Source organism: Heliangelus exortis, chromosome 24 (genome assembly GCF_036169615.1).
Source record: "Heliangelus exortis chromosome 24, bHelExo1.hap1, whole genome shotgun sequence".
Taxonomy (NCBI): domain Eukaryota; kingdom Metazoa; phylum Chordata; class Aves; order Apodiformes; family Trochilidae; genus Heliangelus; species Heliangelus exortis.
The window spans coordinates 5,391,026-5,410,625 of record NC_092445.1 but is presented as its reverse complement, the minus strand read 5'-3'; the positions used below and the strand labels follow the sequence as shown (position 1 = coordinate 5,410,625).

General features: G+C 51.7%; 1 protein-coding gene across 9 annotated transcripts in view; it reads right to left on the bottom strand.

Moving 5' to 3' along the window:
- The window catches only part of NFYC (nuclear transcription factor Y subunit gamma), a 30,114-nt gene extending 15,152 nt beyond the window's left edge, over positions 1–14,962 (bottom strand). For 2 of the 9 annotated variants that reach the window (XM_071767673.1, XM_071767668.1), the window contains exons 1-2: positions 14,780–14,962; positions 9,063–9,164 (exon numbers count right to left, since the gene is read on the bottom strand). The gene's annotated coding sequence lies outside the window, so the exon portion shown is untranslated. Of the gene's footprint in view, positions 1–9,062; positions 9,165–12,444; positions 12,614–14,779 lie in introns of those variants that run through there. The other 7 variants (XM_071767663.1, XM_071767670.1, XM_071767665.1 and 4 more) reach the window with 5 other exon arrangements.
- Positions 14,963–19,600: the final 4,638 nt, after the last annotated feature.

The window sequence follows — 19,600 nt, the reverse complement described above, 5'->3', positions numbered from 1 at the left end:
GGGCCAGCCCAGCTTATCGCTCTGGAAAACTGCCAAAATAAAGATATGCCAGGTCCAGGGCTCCCAGCAACAATGCAGAGATACTCACAGCCTCTGGAGTGGTTTCTTTTAAATTTTATTTATTTTTCCAAAGATTGAAAAAGAACATAAAAAAACCAGCTGAAAGCAAAAATAGTCTTCTCATTTCCCTATTAGAGCTCTGCCTTTTCCCAAGGAGTTACAAAACATAACTGGTGCCCAGCCACAGCTCACACTCCAGTGTGTGCCCATTATATGATTTTTTTCCTTGCTTGTTGCAGCCAACAGTGCAAGACATGGCAACAACCCCCCCACCCCAAGCTAAAATATCAGTCTGAGCCCAACATTATTTCTAAGAGTAATTAAACAGTTGCCCCTGTGCCTATTTGGAAGGTGTCAGTTTTGTGGCTCTACACTCTTTTTTTTTTTTTTTAAATACCTTTTATCTTTGGGTATAATCAGTGAGAGAAATTAACAGTCTGCATAGTGCAGAATGCCAAAAGCACAAAGCAAGATCAAAAATCCAAATCTGTTAATTGAAAACAATTTTTCTATGTCTGTCATTTAGTGTTCTGCAACTGCAGATGTCAGGCAGTCACTGTTACACTGGACGTGGCCTGTGGTTTCATTCAGACTTGTGCCTTGCAAATGGTTTTCTTTACAGCACGGCCCAGCAGTCATCAGGAACTTATTAAATGAAAACAAAAGGACAATAACTGGGTTCAGAGTTCCCCTTATAGCCACGCTGCAGGGAGGATGGTGAGGAGGTGAGGACAGGCAGCACTGATCAACCCTGTCCTGGAGGGACCGAGGTGCTGCCAACCCAGGTGGCACTGCCAGGGTGCACCCCAAGGTCCAGCTGACACAATTCCTTCCCCCCCAAGCCCCCTGGATCAGGTCCTGCCTTTTTGTCAAGGAACTCTTAAGCCAGCTCGAGAGAACAGAAAAATGAAGTCAGACACCCAACTTTGGGATCCCTTGGAACACCAGGACCAGCCCTGATGCCTTCCCCTGTGCCACAGGAGCCTGTGGCAGGATTCCCAACAGGGATCACAGCCTGGGAGAGAGGGGAGATGTGCCAGAGGAACACACAAACAGACACAGACACACACACAGACACACACACAGACACACACACAGACACACACACAGACACACACACAGACACACACACAGACACACACACAGACACACACACAGACACACACAGACACACACAGACACACACAGACACAGACACAGACACACAGACACACACACACACACAGACACACAGACACAGACACACAGACACAGACACACACACACAGACACACACACACAGACACACACACACAGACACACACACACAGACACACACACAGACACACACACACAGACACACACACACAGACACACACACACAGACACACACACACAGACACACACACACAGACACACACACACAGACACACACACACAGACACACACACACAGACACACACAGACACACACACAGACACACACACAGACACACACACAGACACACACACACAGACACACACACACAGACACACACACAGACACACACACAGACACACACACACACACACAGACACACACACACAGACACACACACACAGACACACACACACACACAGACACACACACACACACAGACACACACACACAGACACACACACACAGACACACACACACACACAGACACACACACACAGACACACACACACAGACACACACACACACACAGACACACACACACAGACACACACACACAGACACACACACACAGACACACACACACAGACACACACACACAGACACACACACACAGACACACACACACAGACACAGCACCTGCCCAGACCCAACCTGGCAGGATGGGACATGGGACATTCCCACCAGCTGGAAGCACCTTGGTGGCTTCTGGGGTGACGGAAGAGGAGGAAAGCTGTGAGTTACCAACCTGAAAAGCTCCCAGGTCACCCAAAGCAGCTCTGAAGTTTCCATGGGTGACAGACACAGACACACACACCACACACAAACAATCTCTGTGTCTCTCCACTTACAGTGAGAGGGAAACTGGACTATGTTTTCCACAGGGAAAGCTCAAAATACACAGGGACACTTGTGTGTCACCATGTGATGGAAAAAAGACAGCAGAGCAGATTTAGCTCTGCCACAGACACCCACAGCCCCTGTTTGCCTCAAGGGTGACTTCAGTCCCTCCTCAAGCCACCAGGAAGCACCACAACACCCTACAAGACACCAAAAGGCTGAGAGGAGGCAGTGGCCACTTGCCAGTCTTTTCAAAATCTCCCATTCCAAAGCAACAAGGATCTGTAAAATCTTATTAACAGATCAAAGCAATGAACAGTCAGACAATCAGACTGTCCCCTCCTGCAGCCCACCCTTCCCAGGGCTGACTCTGAGGGGTTGTACTTCTCTTTCATCAGCTGAGAAGGGGACAGAGGGGGCATGGGAAGAGCCAAAGGGGACTTTGACAGGGTTTGACAAAAAGGAGGTCAGAGGAGGGGATTTTCAGTCTCAAAGCAAGAGTTGGGAGACAGAAAGAACTCCAGGTAAGGGACCTGTGGGAATAAGTGACATGTGACTTGTCACTGTTCAACAACTTTTCACATTGTAATACTATCTGCCTAAAACTTAAGTATTTAGAAGTAAATATTTAGAAGTATTTAGAAGAAATTACAGAGAGATTTAGAAGAAAATACAGAGAGATAAATATTCTAGTGGAAGACTTAAACTGGCATTTGATTCTCCCTCCCTTGATCTGCATTGTCAGACAGACAAAAAATAGTTTAGGCACATAAATAAAAGCTAATCCTTGAAATCTGCTCTGTACTGGCAATATTTCAACACTAACACCAGACAGAGTCTTTTCTGTAACTGGAGATGCAGTTCATCTTGAAGATGAGCCAAATCACATTAAGGTTGTTTTTTAAAAAATACAAATTACGTGCATTCGACCCACTTAAATGCTGTACTGGAATATAATGCTCTACATAACCCTAAGATACAACAGGTTAAAGAAAGAAGAAAAAAGCTAATGGAGCAGAGAGGAAGAAAATTCCACCAGCACCACTTTACCCCCTGCTGCATGCCAAAGCCAATGCTTTGCATTATATTCCTCTGTGGTATTCACCCAGATTTCAAGAAGAGCTAGAAATGGTTTACTCCAGTCATCTATAATCTAAAAAGTCCTGTCAGTGAATACAAAACAATTCCTATCTTCAAGGTAAACATCAGACTGATTTCAGAATGTAAAATGAACAGCCTCAACCCGGGGCCACTGCTGCTTTAAGTAGCTCACTAGGATAATTGGTAGGAAATGGAGTAACAGTAGAAAAGAGTCACCAGTAGGCTGATTTTCAGAAAAACTTAAAGAATGAAATCACTACAAACTCCAAAATAAAAGCCTAAGTAGGTTAAAACTGTTGAGAACATTACTAAAGTAATTTCTTCCCATTAAAATCCAGATACAGGAGCAGTGCTGAAGGTGCTTGAAAGCATTAGAGGAGGAAAAGAGAAAAACCCAATGTCATGCAAACCTGCAGCGTGTGCTCTGGAGACAAACTGTACTGAGCAAACCATTCCTGGGCAATTAGCTAAGTTCCTTCAGACAAGGGAAAGCTGTTTTCTCTGCTTTTAAGAATGCCTCCTATCAGAATTGGTGCCAACAACAGAAAAAAAAGATAAGCCCACCAAAGCCAACAGAGAGCCAAGTTCCTCTGATTTCACATTATCCGTGTCTAAACCTGTTTGTCCTTTTTGATATGCAGTTTGCAGGGGAAACTTTAGAGCTTCATTATACTTCCAATTTTTCTTTTTGAAAGATCTCTTCCACGAGCCTCTGGAGAAGGTGAAAGATGCTCTGAGGACCCCCACGCTCACACGAGGCAGGGCATGGCCACTCCAAAGTTTTAAAGCAGAAAGGGGATGCTCCAGCACCAGCTTGTCACTGACTATCAGGAGCTCAGCTCCATCTCCCTGTCACCTGGCTGTCACAAAGCACATCCACAGGAGAGGGAACTTGCTGACTGCAGCAATGCTCCCTCTCCCTGCAGGAGCTGGACAAGCACCCTGCAACTCCTGCTCTGCACAAAACTTACCGAACAAAAGCTGTGGCCTCACTGGTGTGCCCCAAGCTGCAGCAGAACAAAGCAGGGTGCCCTTGGATCAGAACCACCAGGCTGAGTGCCAGCTGCCTGTGACCTCTAAACTGGGCTACAAGGAGATGGTCCTGCAGAAGAACCTAAGATGAGGAGGTTCACCTGCAGGTAAGACACCACACGGCTGAGCTGCTGGGCTGGACACAGGGAAGTAAAAACAACCAACCCCCCTCCAAAAAAACACACACAGCAAGGAAAAAGGGTACAAGGACAGGAGAGACTGGGATACACCTGCTCCACCACAGCCTGCCCATTCCACACAGCTTGGGATATGCTCCATGAAGGTGAACATTTTGCTTTCAGACTTAAAGGAAAAAGAAAGCAAAGGCCAAAAAGCTGAGGCCAGTGCACAAAATGCCTGGAGGTGATTACAGGGCAGATTAACAAACACATCCCAAGAACCACCACATCAACACTTGGCAATTAGAGCTTTTCTGCTCACCAGAGCAGAACACCTTCTACAAACATTAAACTTAAAAAATCCTGTGGCAGCTGACAAACACTTAAGAGCTTCATTTCAGAGATCACAAAGCAAGCATGAAGACACCACTCATGTCTGTGGCTGGGGTTTTTTGTTGCTTGTTTGTTGTTCGGGTTTTTTGGGTTTTTTTAACAGATGCTTGTTTGTGCTCTCTCTTTAATGCCCTGGGATGGGGGAAGCAGCCAAATGAAGCTGTCTCCCCCTGGATGCCCACCACCTGCACGCTTGAGCAAGAACCTGCTATTGAAAACACCAGCTACAGAATAACCACAAATAAAACCAAGACCTCTGATCTTCCAATTCCAGCTGATGCAGGTACCCAGAACTCTCCAGCTGGAAAACCAAGAGCCAGGAACAGCCCAGCAGAGCCAGGAGATCAGCAGCTGCCAGGCACAGCCAAGTGAGCTTGGGAACAGGGACTGGGGAACAACCTCCCCCCCAGCAAGGGTCATGTCACAGCTTCTGACGTGCCCAATTTTAAGTTAATCCCAAGCTGGCCTGACTAAGAAGTCAGCCAAACAAAACCAGCTGGGTGGAGAGCAGCTTTAAATGAAATTTATCCAAATATCTGAAGGGATATGCAAATGGTGGATACCAGGGGGAAGTGCTGGAAAGCCTGGAGGCTCCCAATGAAAGGGAATAACTCAGCAACATCATCAAGTGCCACAGACCCTGGTGATATCAGAAATGTCAGATTCTTTGCATACAGTACAGTCACATTCCCCTGACTTACATTAGGGGAAAGAGCCTGTTTTACACAGCATTGTGTCACAAGCATCTTCCATCCAAATCTCTTAAAAAGATGGATAAATCTGAAGTAAGTTAGAGGCTAAAAAGAAATTACGACAGAAGCTGAGGCAAACATTTTGCCTCAGTGTCCTTGGACTAGAGCTACAAATAAGGGTAACACACAAATATTTCTGAAAACTACCAATGCAAAAACAAATTTCCCCTGCCAGATTCTCCCAGCGTGCAAATACAGATTTACCACATCCACAGCATTTGAAGACATCCAAACACCCCACTCTCAACTATTCTTAAGGTACTGTTACTTTTACAACATCCACTATCCCACAAGACTCACAAGCTAATTATTAGGAAGAGTGTTAAAGGAGACAGCAAGAAGTGCAGTTTCTCTTTTAAAAAAGTCAAACAGGCCCCTTCCAACCACAACCACTCTCTGATTCTGTGATACCATCCTGACAAGCAAAGAATAAAAGTCGATGCCATAGCACCTAGCAAAAAACTCTGGATGCCTGAAGAATTAAAAATAGATCTGTAGAGCTGAAAAGTGAATGTTTAAAATAAATACTAATCCCAGCATTCTGTGATACTTCCAGCCTGATGAGCTAACTCTCAAAACTGTAGTGTTCTGTTTTGGGAGCCTGTCCCTTGATTTAAAAGTAAAATGTGCAGAGCCACACTTGCATATCTAAAGAATGAGCTCTGTGTAGCAATAAGTGCCAGACACCTGATCCTGCCAGAATCAGAAGGAACAATCTAGCAACCAAGAACTAGTTTCACAAGAAGAATAAATAAAGGGCCTATATGAATTTAGTAACAGTGCTGGAAACACGAGCAAAGGAGGAGAGAAAGTCACACAGCACCACGATGCTGCTCTCATTCCTTCCATTAGTGCAGTCTGAGGTACCAGAAGAGCAAAAGCAGAACATGCACAGCTTGAGGTGGACTACAACAAAAACCTTTGGTCCCATCAGCTCTCAGAATGGCTGAAGCCACACTGAAAGGCTGGCTCCATGCTGCAGACCAACAGCACTTGTTTTGCAGGACATTATGCCCTGTGCTATCTTATTCTAAAACAAACCTTTGATAAGACACATTAATGCTCCAAAATTGCTTCCAGAGAGATTGTACCTAGAGGTACTGTACATTTTCTTTAGAGCTGTTCAAATAAACACAGATATTTTCAGCCAAGCCTCCTTCCATGAAATAGGATCAAATTTAGTTCCAATACAGTTTAAAACTAGAAAGTTTCACTAGACAGAGGCCAAGCAGCACATGGGCAGAGCATGACTGGAAATACAGAAGTGCTAAAAGTGCAGCCAAAAATTATTTATACTTCTTAATTGGGTTTGAGATCAAGGGTTTCTTCTTCTACCTTAATATTAAAGCCCTGGACTTGCTGCTGTATCCGTTTTCTGCACCTCCCATTCACCAAAGCTCTAGAGGTGCTCAGAAAAGCAGTGAGAGCTCCTCAGGCTTGCCAAGGGAACTCACCTGACTCCTGGCAGTGTGACTGAGGCAGCAGGTGAAGGAGGTCTGACTGTGGTCACCAGAGCACAGCCTGACACAACCACCACTGTACCACCCTCCACAGAGGGTTTCCCAGCTGGAGAACAAGGCACAGCCATTACCATTTCTGTCAAAGCCCTACACAAACCTTGTCCCCACATTTCTGACCCCACGAAGAACCAGCAGCTGCCACCAGTGGCAAGAGCTGAACACACAGAGTTTGAAAGCCCTTCTACAAAAATAAGATGTGGCGGATGGAAAAAGCACTGATGATCTGTGTGCCTGGCCCTGCTGAAGCAAGAGGCACAACGAGTGGCAGCACGCAGGGATCCAGGGTTACAACACACCAGAAAAAACAGTGAAGAAGCTCCCTGGGAATGGGGCTTGGAAAGAGCCAGGCTGGTTCGTGCTCCCACAGCTGCACGTGCCAAACACCTTCCAAAAGGAGGAGTCAGTGCAAGGTACACGTCCAGCTGGGACTCCTCTCCAGCTCTGGTTTGTCAACAGGACAGCACGGGAAAGGCTTTGTCTCTAAAACATCACCCAGTGCTGGGGAGAGGAGGGAATGCACCACATTTAAATTATGCAATGCTTTTTCTTGACATAACATCAGCTTTGAACAAAAGCCAATACTCTGTATTTTTATAAAAAGGAATCAGGAACACTTTAAAAATTAAACATGATCAACTACACAAGCCATAACATTACATACACAAGACATTCATTTCAGCACATCACAGAAGTAACAACGCTGCTGTTATTACACCATAAGAACTTCTACCATACAGGCAACAATATTAATAAAGTTGAGCTAAACTACAGGGCCACATCAGAAGACCTGAACCTTGCCACTGGATCTATTCATCCAGAAGATTTGAGAACTCTCTTGCATTTCTAGAAGACAGTGCTATAAAATCCAAGGCAGCCTTTTGGGGAGTGAGGAAAGGGGATGATCCCAAACTGAGGAAGGCCTGAAGTTCTGCTCTTGACAATAATGTAACCTTTCAACTTTTTAAAGACAATTTCAAGAGTCTTTCAGCAAAACCAATGTAACTCAAAACACCAGCACTTCCTTCCAATGTGCTATTCTAAGAAACTTTTGCAATTCCTCAGCTTTATTTTTATCTGTTCCCTCTCGTGGTGTGCTGGACACACAACCCTCCAAGCACAGAGCCAGCAACACAAGTGGTTGGTTTCAGCTGACAGCAGAATCATTCCAAGCTGTTGGGTAAGGTGTGTATTTGCAGATTTCTCTTGTTTTGAGTAAATTAAAACTGAACATGATGGCCAGGCTAGCTAAGGGCTACACTGAATTACCTACCAAGGATATGGAATATTTATTGCTAAAGGGTTTTATGAGAAGGTTGCAAAACAGTGTTTAGGTTGAGTTCATCTCACCTCAGGGTAGAAAAAATAAACAAGATGACTTCTTCAGGTGCCTTCTAGCCTATTTTCCTATGAATATTTAGAAGTAGATTACCTTGAAAGCACTGTTTGAACTGAACACCAGCTCCCCAATAGTGCCAATGCCTTCCTTCTGTGTTCACTCAGGCAAGGCACAGCACTAACCCATTCCACCAACCTCTGATTTGATTTAAGCCCCAATCAGTTGCTAAGTCAGAGGGATCTGGATTAAAGCTTCCAACAACACAGAGGACTCCTCAAACCCACGCAGTTTGGTTTCAGTAGCTGGCAGGGCCAGCTCTGCACCACTCCCCTTGCTGAGCTGCTGGGTCACAGGCACAGCCCTGACTCCCACTCTCCCCCCAGTACCTGGGGCAGGAATTCTGCTCCTCCCTCCTCCCATCCCAGGACACTTGGCAGCCTGGGGGAAGAGCTGCCTCTCCACTACCCACTCGAGAGGGAGAGTGAGCAGCAGAGCTGATCCCAGCTCCTCTGGAGGGGAGGGGGCAGGGACAGAGTAACCACCCCCCCTTCTCTCATGCAAAGCAGAAATTGGGCTGATAACCTTCTTGATAGGGAGCTGGTTATAGAGTTACAGCCCTGATCCAGCAGGCAGCTGCATCCAGGCAGCAGGGAATATCCCACAGCATGGACCTGCAGTGAAGGGGTTTCACTGAACAGAGAAGCACCCAGCAAAACTGGGTTGGGTTTCATACCTTAACACTGAAGACAGTGTGACCCAGCAGTGAGAGGCAATTCCCAGGGCAGGGAATGGGATGTTGCAGTTGTGGGCAGGCAACTGGCAGCTGGCTTGACTCCTTCAGGAGAAAAAAAAATAAATCAGGAATGATGCCTACTTGCACAGAATTTCTACTTGCAATGGACTGAGTACCCAACAGCACTGCTAAAAGTCCTTTGTCCAGTCAAAAAAAATCGAACAAAAAAAAGGCTATGAATATTATAGCACCACAAAAAAACCATCACAGGGCTATTTTTTTTAAAAGGTAAAGTAAACAAAATCTGTCTGTACCAGTCAATTAAGTTTCTATTCTTCTTTGAATGAGGGAGCACAAGGCTCACACTTGGCATTTGGTGTTCCAACAGTTAAACATTACCAAACAGTGGCTCTCTGCACTGCAATTTTGGCAGGCAGGCACACAGAGCAAGAAGTAGAAGGAGAAAATTCCCAGACAAATAACAGCAGAGCTGCCTCTCCACCTCCTAAACTAAACACCAGAAGGGGAAAAGCTCCTTTAAGTAACGCACCTTCAAGACAGCAAAGAAGAAACAGCTGGCAGGTCCCAATACAATACTGAATATTGTCTGCTTTACCTTATAAACTTAGCATAAAACTGATGTTATGTACTGCAGCTATGTAAATTTTAAAGAAATTACAAGCTACACACTTCACAACTTATTTCCTAGTTCTGCTATACATGTGGTTTTACTCCCTTGCCTTTTAATAGAAGCCTTAACAAATATAACAAGAAAAAAAGTGTGATCCTGTATGATAAACGTGCAAATCTACACCCTCCTGGGTCACCTTCATAGAATGAAAAAAGATAACTGGAAGTGACCTGTTCTGATTTGCCAGGAAGTGACAAAATAGCACAGCAAGATATAAACTGACAATGGATGAAAATCTCCCCATGAGATCTTGGCATGAAGAAAATCTCAAGCTTTTCAGAACAAACCCTACAAAAAAATAACCTTCCTGCAACTCTTGGGAAGCTTTGGCAGGTATCCTGAGGTCTGATCTTGCTGTCAGCGTCCCCTGTAAAAGCTGATGCAGTTTTTGACCCCAAGAAACATAAAGTGTCTGCTTTATCAAATCATAATTAGTTTAAGTGAGCAACCATATACATATAATTCATTTACAGCATGGGTGGATGGATAAACCCTGAAATTAAGAAACTGCTCTGTGTGCCCACACTATTACAATACAGATATCACACTACATTATATAAATACAAGATCACAGTCTGATTAAACTATGAAAAAACCCCTAACCAAACCCAAATACAGTGCCTGGAAAGGTAAGCTCCTGCAGCACATCTTCCTCCTCCTCTTCCTCTTCCTCCTCACAGCCACTGAGGTGCTCAACCCAGAGACACGGATTTCCCACAATAAACTTTTCCTTTACACCTTCACTGCTGACACTGCCCACTCAGTTGGTACAAAAAACAAGCCTGGAAAAGTCTCTTAAGCAAAAAGATGATCTCGTTTCCTGAGGGCACACAACAAACTTCACTGAATGGCCTAAAATGGACCCAAGAGCTGAAGGAATAAAAAAATAAAATAAAAAAAAAGCCAGGAACTGGTACAATATGTTAATAAATCCCTTTACAGTGCTACCAAAAGCTTTTAGGTTTTTTCACTGCTCTTGACCTAAAAAGATCAAGCAGCACCTATTGTGACACAGCTACAACCTCTTGCAAGCTTAAGCAATGAAATCTGATAAACAGAGGGTGCAACCAGGTCTCTTGCAGGATTTCTCCTTTCATTCCACAGTAGCTGCAGATTCCACCACGTCCCACCACCCCTCAGCAGCTGAACCCAGCCTCCTTCCAAGGCCAAAAAATCTTCAACTGCTTCATTTTTTATTTTTTTTTTTTGCCTGGAGATGCTATAAATGACCTTCAGAGTCCCAGTGAGTGCCCTGCTCCTGGCTGGCAGCCTGCTGCAGGAGCTGCTGCTGCTCCAACACACCGGAGCAGGCACCATTATTAATGGATGACCTGAGGTGACGTTTCCCATCCTGCAACCTTCTCGGGTTGAAACCAGGAGGAACACCAGACACGAGACCACAGAACTCTGAATAAGCTTTGCCTGAGACCAGGTGATGCTATTCACCAGTTTTAATTTAATCTAAAACACCCGGAGTAGTCCTTGGGGGTGGAAACCACTCCGAGACCTCTCAGGTTGGAGTTCAACCCCAACCCCAATGCACAGAGCAAGGCTGTGTGCCTGGGCCTCACTTTTCTGACATGCCTACAAAAATAAGTTGTATGATGTAACTAACTCTAACTTTTAAAGCAATACTTCCAAGGGCAGCAATTAGTATTGGGAAAAAAAAAAGGAAAAAGAAGGGTAAGGACAATACTGAGAATGCTGGAGTGGTGTCACTCAGCTCACCCCAGGGAAGGGGGGGACAGGAAAAGCCACGTTCAGCATCTCTGGTAGGAAAAGAAGGAATGTCTGCAATGTGATTCAACTCCTCACTGAAAACTAACTTTGACTCTCATCTCTAAACTATTCCCTGTGTCCTCCATGCCCTCACTCATCGGGAGCAGCTTCATTTTTCCACTTTGATTCTTTTTTTATTTTTTTATTTTTTTTTTTTTTTAGTCAAAAGGGCTGTAAACAAACTTTGTCCTTCATTCTGGAAACTTGGAGCTGTGGTATTTCAAGGTCACTGGTGCTGACGAGGGAAGGCCCAGCTCCAGCTCCAGCCCCGATGGTGAGAACCTCACGGGAGCCCGGCCCGGCCCGAGTTCGGGTGTCACCGGGAGACCCGAGAGAGCCCTTGAGGCTGCAAACTTCTCACCCTGTCCCTGTCCCCGCCGGGCTCTGGGCGCCGGTGACCTTCAGTGCTCGTTTGCCAAGAAAAAGGGGAGACAAAGGGCAGCTCACACTTGTCAGGAGTTGTGCCGGCACTCCGGGGGCGATGGGGGTTCGGCTGCTGCTCAGGAACCGCGGTTCTGTTGGCTGCCCACGGGCCCGTTCCCCCCGGCCCGGCACCCCGCGCCAAGGGCAGCCCGGGAGATGCCCCCGCGGCAGCCCGGGGAAGGGGCAGGCGCTGCCATTTTGTGTGTCCCCCATCTCCCGGTGACCGGCCCCGGGCAGGGCGCGGTCCCGCCGTGCCCGCAGCCGTACCCGCCGCTCCGGGGGTTCAGCCCCGGGACACCGCCGCCATTCCCCGGGACACAACCGCCACCCCCCGGGCTGCCCCTCGAAGGCGCTCCCTTCTCCTCCCCCGCTCCACGCCGGGATGTCCCGAGGCCGGCCGGGCGGTCCCCACCGCCGGGTCCCGCTCCCCGGGCCGCAGCCGCCCCCCGCCTCGACCCAGCGCGGCTCCGGCCGTCGCGATCCACTTACCGGGCCGCGGCCGCCGCAGAGCCCTCTCTCCGGCCGGGAGGAGGCCGTGGCGAGGGTCTGCGGTCCCGGTCCCCGCCCGCCATCCCTTTGTCTTTGAGCTGACCCCTGCCTGCCGGGACTCCGCGTCCCCGCCGGACCGGGACCGCGGCCCCTTTAACAGCCGCCGCTCACCCTACCCTGCTGCGCGCGCCGGCCCCGCCCCGCCCGCGCCCATTGGCTGCGCGCCGCCGGGGGGAGGCGCGGCCCCGCCCTCCCATTGGCCGCCGCCGCCGGCGCAACCTCCCCGTCCGCTTCCTGTTTGAAAGTTACCTTGAGAGGCGGCGCAGGGGTCAGAGCGGCAGCCGCGGCGCCGGCCCCGCCCCCCGGGCTCCCATTGGCCGCTGCCTCCCATTCAAACCAACGGGGTGGGCGGGGAGGGCGGGGGAGGAGGCGGGAAGGCGAGGGAGCGGCTGCTGATTGGCCCGCGCCGTTGTCACTCACAGCGCCGGCCCCGCCCCTCCTCGCGTCACGCGGCGCCCAGCGCACCGGGCGGGTCACGGGGCCGGCAGCACGTGCGACAGGCGGTATCGCGACAGGCGGGGTCGCGACGGGCCGGGTCGCGACCACGGCAACCACAGAGCGGGGCTGCAGCACTCTCAGGGCCGGGCCGGTGCCTCCCGGGACTCCCCCGCCCTCACTCACTCCCGGTTTTCCTGCTACGTTCCCGGGTGGAATTCACAGAAAATCGGGACGTGAGGGGAGCGGCTGCGGAGCCCGGCTGAGGCCGCTGTGTCCTGCTGACTCGGGCAGGAGGGAGCAGGGATCTGACACCTGCCTGGTGACTTACGCTGCAGAAATGGTTAAAATGGGTCTGAAAAATAATAAAACCCGACTGCCGGTGCTGTGCTCTGCCCCGCTGTCCTTGCTCTGAGCTCCCAGGGGGGGGTTGTCACCCTCGGGGAACGGGACCTTCCCGGGGCAGAGGGGACACCCGTGGGGTGACACAACCCCGGGCACCCCAAGAGTGGGAGCCCCGGAAAACCAGGAATGGTTTTCCAGAGGTTTTCCCTTCCAGAGGTAAGGGGCTGTCCCTGCTCCAGCTCACCCAGGCACTGGGAGAGTAGCCAAAGGGGCTCCAAGCTCAAGGCAGTGCCTTTTACATTGACCAAAATTGCCGATTTCACCCCCAAACCTGTCCCAATCCTCCAGGCAGTCTGAGCCCACAGAACAGGGACACAAAGCCCCAGGAGGTGACGATGGGACCTGTGCTGTGACCTCACCCGGCTGTCAGCACTGAGCTGGGACAGGGAAGTTCTGACTGGTACCGGAACGTGGATCAACTGGAAACAGAGACCCAGCTGGGGCAGCCTTGTCCCCAAACGTCACCTGACTTAAGGAGGGCACTGATGCCCCAGAAAATATTAATAATTGTGCAGAGAAACCTGTACAAGAAAAACACCTCAAAGGTGACACCAAGAGGCACCTCCCAGACAGGGCCAGCGCTGCCCTTTCTTTGGTAGCCAACCTGCAGCTTGCCAGAGCTCTGAGTCTGGAGCCAACCCCGGGACACGGCTCAGACACCACGAGGCATGAGCTGTCCCTGTCCCCCTGTGCCAGCCTGTGTCCCCCTGCCTGACCCAGCCCCCCAGTTCCTCACGATGCAGCTGGAGAAGGAACCGACCCGAATGCAACCCAGCCCAGCTCAGAACCGATCGATACTGCAGAGATTCACCGGTTACCGGGGCACTTCTTACGTTTTCTCACCTCAGGAGACCCCATTTACACACAGCGATCGCCAAAGCTCTGGGGTTCATGTCCCTCACTACTTCCCCACAGCTCCAGCTGAGTCCCGGCCCTCCTCCCGCCAGGCGTCGGGGCAGACTCGTGCTTGTGAAGCAATAAACTCCACGGACCCCTAAAATACGGCACCGCCACCGAAACCAAGCTCTCCCAGGGCCTGACAGACCGGGCCCGCCGCCGCCTGCCCGGGGAGGCCTGAGCGCTCGGTTCTTCCCTACGGCCGGCGGGTCCCAGGCGCTCCGCCACGCCCGGCCCCGCACAAACCCCACATAGGCCCCGCTCCCTCCCGCCGGGCCCTCCCGGTTGCCCCCGCTCGGGGAACCGGCCCGGTCTCCTGTCCTCTCCCGGGTCCGCGCTCCGGTGCCCAATCAGCGCGCAGCTTGCATCGCCCGCCTCCCCCGGCGCGGGCCAATCAGCGGGCGCGGTGCGGCTCTGCCAATGGGAGCGGAGCCGTTGGGAGGAGGGGGGAAACCCCTCGGGCCGCCCCCGCCCCGCGCCCCCTCACGGGCCGCCGACTCCCCCCGCCGCGCTCCCTCCCCTCATCCCCCGCACTCACCGAGGCGGCCGGAGCCGCGATCTCCTCCGCCTTCTCCCGGCGCCCGCGCTGCCCCCGGCCCGACCGGCGGGAGGCGGGAAGGAGGGGGAGGGGGCGGCCGGAGCACAGCGAGCGCCCAGCGGCCGAGAAACAAGATGGCGGCGGGGCCGTGAGGCGGCGGGCGGAGGCTCCGCCCCTTTTCCCCTGCGCCGCAGCACGGCGCAAGCGCATGACCCGCGCGAGATCTCGCGAGATTTCCGCTCCGGAGAAGCCGAGGGAGATCGGGGGTCGGCGGGAAGGGGAACCGGACCGGACCGGACCGGACTGGACCTGGGGCACCTTTGGGCTTGGCCTGAGCGGGCCCTGTGCTCCGGCAGGGCTGAGGGCGCCAGCGTGGTGCGGGGACCTCCGGCCTGGCTCCTGAGGCGCTGAGTGACGCTGCTGCTGCTGCCGCCCATCCCCGGGACCCCGATCCCAGCACAGGGACCACAGACCCAGGGCCTCCCCGGGACCCCGCGGCTGGGGCTGGGGCTGGGGCTGGGGCTGACCGAGCTCTGATCCCCTCCAGGCTCCGGGCAGCCCTCCCGGGCTTCCCTTCCCGGCCCTGCCCTTCCCCTGGGCTCGGAGCTGTCAGCACCGGGAACTTTCTGCTACTGTCCTGCCCCAGCTGGAGCCCAGTCAAGCAAAAGTCTGTGCTCCAGCTCTCTCATTTCCCAGGGACTGCTTTTCTGGCTCGGGCACACGTTACACTGAAGTGTGACTCACGCTGCTCCGGTATTTTTCCCATGAAAAAAAAAAAAACCAAACAAAAACACGTCCTGAAAACTGACCCCATCCTTAACTGGATTTCTGGTGCCCAAATCATTCCCATCCCATTCCCAACTCGAAAGGATTTGCCTCTCAGGTGCTCCCAGCTCCACCTGGGATGGGGAGAGTTGGGTCTGGTGTGGCTCCTGCCCTTCCCCTCACCCTTTCCCGGGTGTTCTGGTGGAGCTGTCGGTGGAGAAAACCCCTCCGTGTCCTGCAGCCTCGGGTTGGTGGCCTCTCCCGCAGGGCTCTTGGGCCGTGGTTCCGTGGGTCCAGGGCTCGCCTGCCCCGAGGGCTGTGCCCTGGCACTGGGTTGGGGATTATCTTGCAGCAAATTCCTGCGGTTTTATCTAAAGTTCTGCAACTCCCTGATCTTAGGGCACTTGCCAGGCAGCCAAGAGAAACAGAGGCTGTGCTAGCTGTTTGGAGTTTTATTGTTATTATAATTATTCTCACACTTTTTCAGCTCTCCTCCTTTCGCTGTGTTGCAAGGTGACGACATCCAACGCTCCCCCCCCCCCCTTCAAAATGACTCATTTATAAATCAATTAAATCAATTAACCAGCGCTGCCGCTGACTTTGCTGCCAGGCACAGCTGTCAAACCAACAGCTGGTTTGTTCCTGCCCGGGGCTCGCAGGGTTTCTGCCCAATCCCCCGAACTCCTCCTCCTCCCGCTGGATCCCTTTGTGTGCTCCCGTTTCCTCCCCACCTGCTCTCCCGGCAGCAATGGGCTCATTGTCTGGAGCTGCTCTGCCCTCCCCCGGGAAGGATCCCAGCCATCTGCACACACCAGGGGCTCTGTGTCAGCCTGCCCGAAATGCCCAGGAGCCAACAAAAACAAGAAATTAAATAAAAATTTAAAAATTTAAAAATTTAAAAATTTAAAAAAAAAAAATAAAAATCGCTTTTCCACTCTCTGCTGCATCGGTGCCTGCACGAATCTGCTCCTGGTTTATTGAGTTCCTGCTTCACCAGCATCTGCTCAGCTGGTGCCCTCCAGCCCTGGGACCCCCAGGAGCTGAGCTGCACCCAGGGCACCCCCGGGACAGGTTCTGGGGGGGATGGAGCTGTTTGAGACAGAGGAAAATCATCCCTTAAAGCAGAGGTGACACACGTGGCCCCTTGGTCCCCTCTGCACTCATCCTAAAGAAGCTGTTGCTTCAGGGAAATTATCTGCAAACAAAGGAAAAAAAAAAAAAAAAACTGGGTAGAAATGAAGTACAGACACACAGCCTTGAGATCTGGGGGGAAAAGGCCAGTTTTTGGGGCTGTCACAGGTCACACCTGATGCCAGGCAGCAAGTCCCACCTGGTGCTTCTTCCAGCCAGGGAGGACCTGCACGATATTTAAGAGTATTCATCAATCTGCCTGCACACCCTCCTGTGTTCCCTTGTCTGCTACACTGAAAGGAAAACCCATAAAGATAATTTGCCTCGAGGGAGGCTGGTTTGGGTGTTGCCAAAGGGAGACCAAAAGGCTTAAGGATCAGGCCAGGGTTCTCAGAGCCCCTGCCCAGGTCAGCAGCAGGGAGGGGATGCAGCTCCCAGCTCAGGGGATTTGGGATTCAATCCACCCCTCCCAATCCCACTGCAGGACAGTGGGTTTCCCAGTGCCTCCAGCATCCTGAGGAGAAGCAGATGGTGCTCTAGTGCCTCTTGCCTGGCTGGTGCCCAGCACGGATCAACCATGCCAGCTTTCCCAGTACTATACTGGTGAGTCCACGTGATCCCATTGCTCCCTGCAGAACAGGAGATTTTGCAGCATCTCAGCCTTGCTCCTGTGAGAAGTGGGACACGGGGTGGGAGCCAGGGAGCAGTCTGTGGAGCTGACACAGCACCACCCTCATCCCCTGGGCAGGGGCTGCAGCAGTGCCAAGGGGACAAGCCCCCTGCCCACCCCACAGACAGGGACCAGCACCTCCCTGGGGCAGCATTATTCTGGGAATCACTCTGCAGAACACGCTGGGCTTACCCATCCTCTCCCCAGGACCCTTCAGGAGGTGCAGCCCTCCCCCAGAGACCCTGGCTCAGCATTGCTGCCCCTCTCTTTCAGGTTTGGTTTGGGTTTCTTTGTTGCTGTCTGGCCATGCCACAGGAGGATCCCCATGAGTGGCACCCCCGGGGGCTGCAGCATCCCTGGGGGATCCCCCGGGCTGGGGGCTCTGTGCTGGTGGTGGGGCTTGCAAAGCCTCTTTGGTGCTTTCTGCCAAGCCCAGGCCAGGCAGCCCACCCACCCACCCACCCCCTGCACCAGAGGCTGCTGAGAGCCCCTGCAGTACCACAAAGCTCCAGGAATCCTCTTACGTGGGTTTTACCGGGATAATCCCGTTAAACCGCCCCGCTCGCGCCGGCACGACACCAAAACGTAAAGGAGAAGATGGTGAGGAGCTGAAAAACCCAAGAGCTGAGCTTCTTAACGACTTACCAGACATTAGAGATGGGGCAGCCCTGATGGGATCCCACTGCAAGACCAAGTCTGGGGCCATTGCCCATCCCACTCCACAGCCCCGAGTGGACACTGACACCGAGGCTCCCCTGGCAGGAGGTCAGCGAGGGTTCCTGCAGCATCCTGACAAGACAGGCACAAAAAAAACAGTCAGTCAAAGTTTCCTACCAATTGAACTCAAACCCTTGTCATTAGGATCTGATTATTGCCATGAAACTTTCTGTTTTATCATCGAAATGTGGCAGTTGTAAAATAAAATAAACGTGAGGAGGAGGAGGGGCTTTTCACCCCTCAAGCCGTGTGTTTTCACTGCCTCTTACCCCAAAACATGTTCCCAGGGCTGACACCCTCCCCACAAAGCTGGAAGCTTGCTTTGATGCAACAGCCCTCCCTACCGAGATATTTTCAGCCAGTTTTTCTAAATATTACTCATAAAGGCACCCCCCCAAGACAACCTCTCTCCCTCCCTGCATTTGTTTATATGCTTTGAATTCTGTTAGGAAACCATTTCCCTCCTTCAGCGATGTTTTGTCCAAGTTTCCATATTTAGTTCTTTCAGCTATTCCTGCTCCTTAACCAGCTTGCCCCTGCACAATTCCAGGACCTGCCCCATCCCAGCTCCTTCCCCTCCGGAGGGAATTTTCTCCCAATCCTCCCTGCACTGGTGGATCCCCTTTGAGCACCCTATTTGCCATCCCAAATCACCCCCCAGGCCCTGACCCCGACATGAGGAGCCCAGCAGAGGCTTTGCCCACCACAACCAGGTGGTTCCCTTCAGCCTGGGATGCTTGTGGCAGCCCCAGACCCTCAGTATGGTGAGAGTGGGGAGCCCACCCACTCAAAAAAAAAAAAAAAAAAAAAAAAAAAAGCATTATTTTAGGGAGAGAAAGTGGGTGAAGGGGGGTTTTCTCCTGGCACGTGGCTCCATGTCAGCCACGGTGTGCAGCCTGCAGAGGCAACGCAGGGAAAGCACTGGAGGAATTCAGCATGAGTGAAAAGAGACACTGCTCAGAGAGAAATTGGTGTTTGTGTTCAGGGAGCCAAGGTGAGCCCAAGGGCAGTGAAGGAACCAGGGCTGCCTCTCCACTCAAACTTTCTCCTTTGGAAGGAACCAGGGCACAGGGAGTCACCGCTCAGTCCCTGTCCCCCTGGGAAGGTCGTGGTTGTGCTCTGGTGGCAGCACGGGGAGGTGGCAGGGGTCAGAGCTGGGAGGTTTCTGTGTCCCCAGAGGAGAAGGCACCACGGCCACACAGGCTGAGCTGGACCTGCTGGCAGAACTTCAGGTCTGGTCCTGTGGGCAGCACTGGGGGTCTGGCTGAAGGGTGTGGGGTCTGGCTGGCAGCTCCTGGGGTCCTGGTAATAGTAGTGAGGTCTGGTTAGTAGCTCTTGGGGTCCAGCTGGGAGAATGGTTAGGGTGGCAGCTCTTGGGGTCCAGTTGATGGGTGTAGGGTCCAGCTGGTGGCTCCTTGGGTCGGTCTGGCATGTGTTGGGTTCTGTTTGAGGCTCTTGGGGTGCAGGTGATGGTTGCAGGGTGCAGCTGGAGGCCCATGTGGTGGGGCTGGCAGGCGTAGGGTCCATCCAGCAGCCCT